Raw genomic sequence first — 10293 nt, 5'->3', positions numbered from 1 at the left:
AGATATAAAAATTTTTAAATAATTTGACAAGACCTGCCACACTGTTTAGCAAAGATCTGAGCTCTTTATTACCTAAAATTTCTTACTGTCATACCTGGTCCTGCTATTGTATTCAGCTAATTCAGCAATAAGAGTTCATAATTCGAAGGTTGTAGATAATGTTATAAATGAAAACAAATAACCAAGATATCTAATACAAAAATACAATCAAAACTGAGCAATCCTATACATTAAAGAATGAAAATAATCGATCTAACCATCCAGCACTTTCTTTTAGACTTTTCTGAAGATCAACTTTCCTTTAGAAGAAAAAGAAAAAAAGTGCCCTTACCTAGGTAATGTCTACCAGCTGACCAGATCCCCCAAATTGAAATCTCTAGTTCTTCTTCCACCCGGAATTCCTTTGTCTAACCCACCCACCCCCAGACCTTTATGTGGGCGTTAGGCACTCCAAATCAACTTTGCAAAAAACAGCACAAGATCTTCCTCCTAATGATCGGTCTCCAGAGTTCCCACCCCAGTGAATGTCCCTCACTTGAATCCAGCAGCATTAGCTGAAAGCCGGAGTCATTCAGGACAGTACGTGCTCCCTCAATGCCCTCTCAGTTAGTCAAGTTCTGTACATTTTGTCTTCCTGATATATCTATTTCTATCTATGTTGCAACCAGGGGATAAGCTACCATCACCTACTACCTGGATTAGTGATACAGCCTGCGGATTCATCCATCCTTGAAGCTTTCCTAAACCATTCAAAGCTTGTGTGTGTGTGTGTGTGTCTGTCTGTCTGTCTTTTAATTGCAAATAAGACTCTGTAGCATCTGCTTAAAGCCCTTCATTAGCTTCCCAGTACACTTAGAACCAAATCCTTAACTAGATCAACAAAGCCCTCTATCTGGTCTGCGCCACACGTCTCCCCAGCAAAATCTCTACCCGCTTCCGAACTTTCCACTGGCCTTCCCTCAATTCTGACGTTTCTCAGGATGGCACACACTGAGCACCTACACAGAAACCTGGTCAGAGATGCCCTGAGCAGGCCTGAGAAAAAAGCTATCAGGCATGCTCTCCAGTTGACATCCTGTTGAGAGAAGTAATAGTATAATTTTCCTCCTGACCTACAGAACTTATGAATTTTTTCAGTACCTACAGTAATATCATGGCACAGTCCTAACTCCTTTGCAAAGCTGACTCGAAATGGTTTCATTGTTGTAACAAATTTATTTCTTAAATGCAGGCAAAGAGGCTCAGAGACACTCTTATCTCTTAACATTACTTTTCTTGTTCCTGCTTTTGCCATGAAAAATAGCAAATATATTTTTGGCTTGATGCCAAAGAATTACTGCTGTTACTGAAACATGGGGAACTCCTAATAATTCTTTAAAAAATAAACTAGTAGATAGATTCATTTGGTACAATAGGTGCATTGGGCTAGATTGAAATGTATATGAACGATCGGACACAAGAAAGTTCTCAATAAATATGTGTCCTCACTTCCCTGAATCCTCTTTAGTAGTGAACACAGGATTTGATGCTCAATAAGTATTTACTGAATGAAACCAAATGATGATACGGACTTCCATGGTGGTACGGTGGTTAAGAATCTGCCTGGCAATGTGAGGGACTTGGGCTTGAATCCTGTTCTAGGAAGATCCTACATGCTGCTGGGCAGCTAAGCCCATGGCCCACGCCTGGAGTCCATGCTCCCCAACAGGAGAAGCCACTGCAATGAGAAGCCCACGAACCACAACTGGAAAAAGCCTGCACACAGAAAGGAAGACCTAGCGCAGCCAAAAATAATAAATAAAAATAACATGCATATGTCATATGTCCCTAATAAGAAAAAACATGATGATAGGCTGAGATGCAAACAGCCTTGATATTAACCCCAGATGGGTTACTAATGAGTAGTGTGAGCTTGGATAAACCCATTCACTTCTCAGAATTTTGATTTCCTCATCTATAAAAGTACACTGAAAGATTTTTTAAGATCTAGCTCAAACATTTTACAATATATTTTTTAAAAATTTCTCAAACTGTTTCTCCAGTTTTTCACAGCTTAAAAATATTCAGATGTCATTCATATTTGCCACTTCAGATCTTCCTCATTTGAATCCCAACTTTCCTTTATAGCAAAATCGCCAGCTATACCCCTTATTTGAACCCTTGCTCCAAACAAAAATAACAGCAACAATGACAAAGACTGATGATATTTGATTTGAGATATCACCCCGCCACTGTAGATGTGGAGAAATTGACATGCACATTCAATGCTGGTGGTTTAAGAGGTTTTTTTTTTTTAATAAATAATAGTTGCATTTATAAGCCCTGCTCCCCCAAGTCTGTTCTTCCATCCTTCCACTGTGAATGTCTTATAACCTGGTACATGCTGTGCAGCTTGAAATTCCACTTCTAGCCTCTGGGGCAGCCAGATGTGGCCGGGTGACTTAAGTCTCTCCAAGGGAGTGAGAGGATAGATTGATATGACTTTTTTTAAACACAATAATTAGACTATAATACGTCCTGAAGTATTGTTTGTAACATTTATGTGTGTGGGGATGTGTTGTTTGTAAATATATACATAAGCTAAACATCCAGTGATAGGGAACTGGTTGAATAAATTATAATGTGCATACATTGAGTCAGTTATTCTGGAGTCATTGAAAAAAATGAGGTAGCTACCAATATCCTTACATGGAAAGATATCCAGGCTATCTTCTTAAAAAAAAACTTTAAGCCACCTATAGAACAATGTACAATGTGACATTTACTCGTTCAGTTGAATATCTTCTGCATACCAAGCTCTGTGGTATGCACTAGGTTCACAGTGTTATATGTCAAGATTGATACAGATTTATCCCTGGCTTGTGAATCTTGCAGGTCTGTGCATATGTACATAACAAGGTATCGTGGATATAAAGATTTTTGTTTCTAGAGAACAATTACAATTAGAAAAAAGGATAGGGTGGAGGGAGACCATCATACACTTTTTTACCTCGTGCACTTTGGTAATACTTGTTGCAATAAATATTTTAAGTTAATTATTTATGGACCTCATTACTGTTTTCCCATTCAGGTAACCTTTGAATTACTGAGAAGATGGAGACCTGTTAATTCGCAGTTAATCAAAGGCAGGCATGAAATCACACCTGTTTGGCTATTTTGCTTGTCGTCCATATTCTTCCACTACTAAATGCCAAACTGCTTTTTTAAAGATCATATTTTCTTCTTTTCTTTTCTATATTTTCTAATTTTTTGTAATTATCATATATTAATGTTATAATGCAAAATGGGGGCTAGAATTCAAATGGGAAAAGTTCACAGCACACCTTTGTTCTTTTCACAGAACCATAGAAACCTAGTGTCAAAAGAGACTGTGGAAGTCATTCAGTTGACTCTAATAATCAAGAAAGTTTTTGCAACATCTCTGACATCTTATTTTCATGGTAATTGAATGGCTGCTATGTTAAAATTAAAAACTTCTGCTCTGCAGAGACACTGCTAGGAGAATGTAAAGAAAAGCTATAGACTGAGGGGAAATCTTTGCAAAACATATGTCTGTTACAGAACTAGTATCTAAAACATACAAATAACTCTTAAGACTCAGCCATAAGTAAGAAATAACTAAATTTAAAAATGAGCAAAAGATCTAAACAGACAGTTTATCAAAGAAGATATATAGATGGCAAATAAACATATGGGAAAAAATGCTCAACCTCATATGTCATTGGGTGGTAGTTGGTGGTTTGGTTGCTAAGTCGTGTCCAACTCTTGCGACCTCATGGACTGTAGCCTGCCAGGTTCCTCTGTACATGGGCTTCTCCAGGCAAGAATACTGGAGTGGGTTGCCATTTTCTTCTCCAGGGGATCTTCCTGACTCAGGAATTGAACTTGGGTCATTAGAGGATTAAAAATTCAAAAAATGAGATACCATCACACACCAGTTATCATGGCCAAACTCAAAACACTGACACTGAATGCTGGCAAGGATGTGGAGCAACAGGAATGCTTATTCATTGCTAGTGGAAATGCAAAATGGTACAGCCACTTTGGAAGACAGTTTAGCAGTTTCTTACAGAACTGAACGTACTCACACCATATGATCCAGCAATTGTATTGCTTGGTATTTACTCAACTGCACTGAAAACTTAAGTACACACACACACACATAAACCTGCACATGGATGTTTATAGCGACTTTATTCATAACTGCCAAAACTTGAAAGCAACTAAGGCATTCTTCAATAGGTGAATGGATAAATAAATTTTGGTACCCATATAGTGAAATATTATTCAGTGCTATAAAGAAATGCACTATCGAGCTATGAAAAGACATGGAGGAATCTTGAATGCGTATTGCTGAGAGAAGCCAATCTGGAAGGGCTATGTACAATATGATTTCAACTATATGACATTCTGGAAAAGGCAAAACTATGGAGACAGTAAATAAATCAGTGGTTGTCAAGGGTTCAAGAAGAGGAACAGAGGGTGGGAGGGTTAAATAGAAGGAACACTGGGAATTTTTAGGGCAGTGAAACTATTCTGTGTGGTTCTATTAATAGTGGATACATATCACATATTTGGCAAAACCCATAGAATGTACTTGGAAAAGGCAATGGCACCCCACTCCAGTACTCTTGCCTGAAAACCCCATGGATGGAGGAGCCTGGTGGGCTGCAGTCCATGGGGTCACTCAGAGTCAGACACGACTGAGCAACTTCACTTTCACTTTTCACTTTCATGCATTGGAAAAGGAAATGGCAACCCACTCCAGTGTTCTTGCCTGGAGAATCCCAGGGACAGGGGGAGCCTGGTGGGCTGCCGTCTATGGGGTCGCACACAGTTGGACACGACTAAAGCGATTTAGCAGCAGCAGCAGAAGCAGCATAGAATGTACTACATAATGAATAAACTCTAATGTTAACTGTTGACTTAAGCTTGTAACAATGAATCAATATTGGCTTGTCAATTGCAACAAACATACCCACTAATGTACAATGTTAATGATAGAAGAAAGGCCTGGGGGAGGAGGTATATGAAACTACTTTCTGCTCATTTTTCTTAAGTCTAAAAATGCTCTATTAAAATAGAGCATTTATTTATTTTTATTTTTAAAACAAAACCTATTAATTTTTAAAATCTTGACATTTTAAATACACTTGAAATGCTAGTTATTCTTCCTATTGTTTTTAGCTTAAAAAAAAAAGTATTTATTTATTTGGCTGTGCCTTGCAGCACACAAAGGAATGATGCCAAAGCTGAAACTCCAGTACTTTGGGCACCTCATGTGAAGAGTTGACTCATTGGAAAACACTCTGATGCTGGGAGGGATTGGGGGCAGAAGGAAAAGGGGATGACAGAGGATGAGATGCCTGGATGGCATCACCGACTCAATGGACGTGAGTTTGAGTGAACTCCAGGAGTTGGTGATGGACAGGGAGGCCTGGCGTGCTGCAATTAATGGGGTCACAAAGAGTTGGACAGGACTGAGTGACTGAACTGAACTGAACTGAACTGCAGCACACTGGATCTTTAGTTGTGGCATGTGGGATCTAGATTTCTGATCAGGGATGGAGCCCAGGCCCCCTGCAATGACAGTGCTGAGTCTTAGCCGCTGGACCACCAGGGAAGTCCTGCCTTTAGCTTTTGTTTTTAGTTAGGAGTTCAGATTCAATTTAGCTGTTTGCATTTTAGCTTTTACAGGGGGAGATGATAGGTTAAGTTATAAGAAGGAATAGATTTTATACAAGTAAGTACAAAAAGAACAATGATTATGTAAACATACAGTCAAAGGATGGTTTTATCAAAGTATTACCATTCTACTTGAATGGAATCCCAGAATATAAGCAATCTTTGGTTGTTCAGACATTCAAGATGAATCATGGCACAAAAAAGGGAAAATTTAGTAATAATTCTTTCACTGAATATGTCTATCATGTTGTGTCTCAAAGCTCTTTCCAAGGGTAACCATACCCCAAAAACCTGCTAAGGGAGCAGTTGAGGCTGTCACGTTTTTTTTCTTTCCTCGCCCCAACTAATTGGACCAGCATCAGGTACCAGACCATATCTAGAGCAGAACCAAAGAAAGACTCAATGTCACGAGTAGGGAGTTAGAACTGGGGCTATGACAGGTCTTATCAAACTAAAATTATAAGAAAGCAGAAACCAGAAATAAGCAGAAGCTAAGAGCAATCCATTCATTCTATCACTCCACAAATACATTTTGAACACCAGTAATATGCAAGGCACTGAATTAAGCACCAGATGAGTAAAGCAGAAATGTCATTTACCTTCCTGGAGATCACAGCTAAACGAGAAAAAAAAAAAAAAAAAGAGAGAGAGAGAGAATAAATACACTTTTTTTTAATATAAAAAAGCATTTATAAAATGTGATCAATGTAAAGAAAAAACTAACACAGTATAGTGTTACAGAATAAGAAGGAGGACCTACGTAGGTTGGTCAAGGAAAGAGTTTCTGAGGAAGTGATGTTTAAAACAAGACCTGAAGGAATAAACCAAGGAAAGTGAGGAATGCATGGGGAGCTGGAAGAATATTCCAGGCAGAATGGCTAGCATATGTGAAAACTCTGAGAGGAGCAAAAACATGGCCTTTTCTGAAAAAAAAAAAAAAAAATTGCCAGTGAGGTTCGAATATATTTAGTAAGGGAGAGAGTGGTTCAAGAGAAATCTGGAGAAGCTGGCAGGAGCCTGATTATGTAGGACTATGTAAGTAAGTGCAATAGGAGGTCATTGAAATGTTTCACATTTGTAAAATTTGCATTTAGAGTAGATATTGGGGTTTGATGATGGACATGGAAGCAGGTAAGGGATGGGAGTTACTTGGATGAGGGTATTGCAGAGGAGATGGAGAGAAATGGATATATTCTATGTCTATTTTGAAACTAGTTGGCCAAGGACTTAGTGATGGACTGAAGGTAGAGAGTTTAGGAGGCAATTGATGGATATTGGTGCTGTTGCATTGGGGAAGATTGGAAGAGTAACTGTTGCCAAGAAATGGATCAGTTAGGGGACTTCCCTGGTGGTTCAGTGGATGGGAATCCACCTGCCAAAGCAGGGGACACTAGTTTGATCCCTGGTCCCAGAAGATCTCACATTCCATGGGGCGACTAAGCCAGTGTACCACAACTACTGAGCCCACGCTCTCGAGCCCATGAACTGCAACTACTGAAGCCTGAGCACCTAGAGCCTGTGCTCCGCAACAAGAGAAGCCACCACAATGAGAAGACCTTGCACCACCACAGAGAGTAGCCTCTGCTGGCCACAACTAGAGAAAGTCCACAAGCGGCAACAAAAACCTGTAGCAGCCGTCCCAGCAAAAAAAAAAAAATCAGTTAGGATTCAGTTAGAGAAACAGAACCATTATGAGTATTATAGAATAAGGATTTTCTTATAGGAATAAGAATTTATGTGCTGGGAGAAGCTATGGTCCAAAAGGAGAATTGAAGAATTGAGAGCTAAGTCACTAATCAGCCCTTCCCAAAGGCTGAGTGAATAAGGAGAGCTTGCAGGGCGATCTGGGAAGCCTGGCATGCCCAGCTGCTGGGTGGGACCATAAAATAGGACTAGTGGAGAGCCATATAGAAGTCTGTTCTGTGGTTGGTGGCAGGCTGGAGTCATTGTTGGTTAGGGGAGTTAACACTTGGGAAAAGGAGGTAGGCAAGTACCTGGGAAGAGAGAGCACAAGTTGAAACCTACTTCTGCATCTGTTTTTCACTACATTAACCAAGTTCTTTAGTAGTTGTTGTTTTTTTTTAATTGTTTCTTCAGCTTCTTCCTTTCTTTCACTGCACTGGGTCTTAGTTGTAACATGCAAAGTCTTCAATCTTCTTTTCAGTAATTGGGATCTTAAGCTGTGGCATGCAAACTCTCAGTTGCATCATGTGGGATCTAGTTCCCTAACCAGGGATCAAACCTGGAACCCCAGCATTTGGAGCACAGAGTCTTAGCCACTGGAGCACCAGGGAAGTCCATCCTTTGGTTACTTTTAACCTGGAAGAAATGGAGTAGCCATCATGGTCAACAAAATAGTCTGAAATGCAGTACTTGGATGCAATCTCAAAAATGACAGAATGATCTCTGTTTGTTTCCAAGGCAAACCATTCAATATCACAGTAATCCAAGTCTATGCCCCAACCAGTAACGCTGAAGAAGCTGAAGTTGAACGGTTCTATGAAGACCTACAAGACCTTTTAGAACTAACACCCAAAAAAGATGTCCTTTTCATTATAGGGGACTGGAATGCAAAAGGAGGAAGTCAAGAAACACCTGGAGTAACATGCAAATTTGGCCTTGGAATACGGAATGAAGCAGGGCAAAGACTAATAGAGTTTTGCCAAGAAAATGCACTGGTCATAGCAAACACCCTCTTCCAACAACACAAGAGAAGACTCTACACATGGACATAACCAGATGGTCAACACCAAAAGCAGACTGATTATATTCTTTGCAGCCAAAGATGGAGAAGCTCTATCAGTTCAGTCGCTCAGTCATGTCTGACTCTTTACGACCCCATGAACTGCAGCACGCCAGGCCTCCCTGTCCATCACCAACTTCCGGAGTTCACTCAGACTCACGTCCATCGAGTCAGTGATGCCATCCAGCCATCTCATCCTCTGTCGTCCCCTTCTCCTCCTGCCCCCAATCCCTCCCAGCATCAGGGTCTTTTCCAATGAGTCACCTCTTCACATGAGGTGGCCAAAGTACTGGAGTTTCAGCTTCAGCATCATTCTTTCCAAAGAAATCCCAGGGCTGATCTCCTTCAGAATGGACTGGTTGGATCTCCTTGCAGTCCAAGTGACTCTCAAGAGTCTTCTCCAACACCACAGTTCAAAAGCATCAATTTTTTGGCACTCAGCCTTCTTCACAGTCCAACTCTCACATCCATACATGACCACAGGAAAAACCATAGCCTTGACTAGACGGACCTTTGTTGGCAAAGTAATGTCTCTGCTTTTGAATATGCTATCTAGGTTGGTCATAACTTTTCTTCCAAGGACTAAGCGTCTTTTAATTTCATAGCTGCAATTACCGTCTGCAGTGATTTCGGAGCCCAAAAAAATAAAGTCATTGTTTCCACTGTTTCCCCATCTATTTCCCATGAAGTGATGGGACCAGATGCCATGATCGTCGTTTTCTGAATGTTGAGCTTTAAGCCAACTTTTTCACTCTCCACTTTCACTTTCATCAAGAGGCTTTTGAGTTCCTCTTCACTTTCTGCCATAAGGGTGGTGTCATCTGCATATCTGTGGTTATTGATATTTCTCCCGGCAATCTTGATCCCAGCTTGTTCTTCTTCCAGCCCAGCGTTTCTCGTGATGTACTCTGCATATAAGTTAAATAAGCAGGGTGACAATATACATCCTTGACGTACTCCTTTTCCTATTTGGATCCAGTCTGTTGTTCCATGTCCAGTTCTAACTGTTGCTTCCTGACCTGCATGTAGATTTCTCAAGAGGCAGGTCAGGTGGTCTGGTATTCCCATCTCTTGAAGAATTTTCCACAGTTTATTGTGACCCACACAGTCAAAGGCTTTGGCATAGTCAATAAAGCAGAAATAAATGTTTTTCTGGAACTCTCTTGCTTTTTCCATGATCCAGCGGATGTTGGCAATTTGATATCTGGTTCCTCTGCCTTTTCTAAAACCAGCTTGAACATCAGGAAGTTCACGGTTCACATATTGCTGAAGCCTGGCTTGGAGAACTTTGAGCATTACTTTACTAGCACAGCATTAATTTAGAACAATCCGCTTGCATTTTCAATTGTCTTTAACAAATGAATTTAAAGCCATGTGAACAGACACAATCATGGAGCTAGAAGAGTGGGAAAAGAGCAAGGGCAGGAAGTCCAAGGATAGAGTCCCAGAAAAATCAATTTATAGAGAATGAGTAAGCTAGATGCCTGTTAGAAGTGTGAGATGAAATGGACAGAAAGGTAAGAGAAAAACCAAGAGAGTGATGATTCAGAAAAGAAAGCAGAGTGTGTAAAGAGGAAGTGGTCAACTATGCTGAATGAATGAAGTTAAGAATTTGTGGTAAGAATGGAATAGAACTTCTCAAGAAGAACATTTCAGGACTGACCTGATTAGAATGCTGTAAGGGGCTAGAGAGAAGGGAGGTGGAGGCAGCCTATGTGGACTACTCTTTCAGAACATTTGGGAGAGAGCCCAGAGAGATGGTTGATTGCTTAAAGGGAAATGTGGGTTCAAGACAAGAGTTCTTGTTTTGTTTTGTTTTTTTTGTCTTGTCCTGGTTTGTTTGTTTTGGTTTTTAAAATGGGAGA

At 40.2% G+C, this 10293-nt stretch overlaps 1 long non-coding RNA gene across 1 annotated transcript in view; it reads left to right on the top strand.

The window, feature by feature from the left end:
* Positions 1–10293, top strand: part of LOC147366049 (uncharacterized) — a 179688-nt gene that overhangs the window by 45258 nt on the left and 124137 nt on the right. The window lies entirely within an intron of this gene.

The sequence above is a fragment of the Bos grunniens genome, chromosome 9, assembly GCF_055505025.1.
Source record: "Bos grunniens cultivar Pamir isolate PY7600 chromosome 9, Bosgru_T2T1.0, whole genome shotgun sequence".
Taxonomy (NCBI): domain Eukaryota; kingdom Metazoa; phylum Chordata; class Mammalia; order Artiodactyla; family Bovidae; genus Bos; species Bos grunniens.
This window is presented reverse-complemented; position numbering and strand designations above follow the sequence as displayed.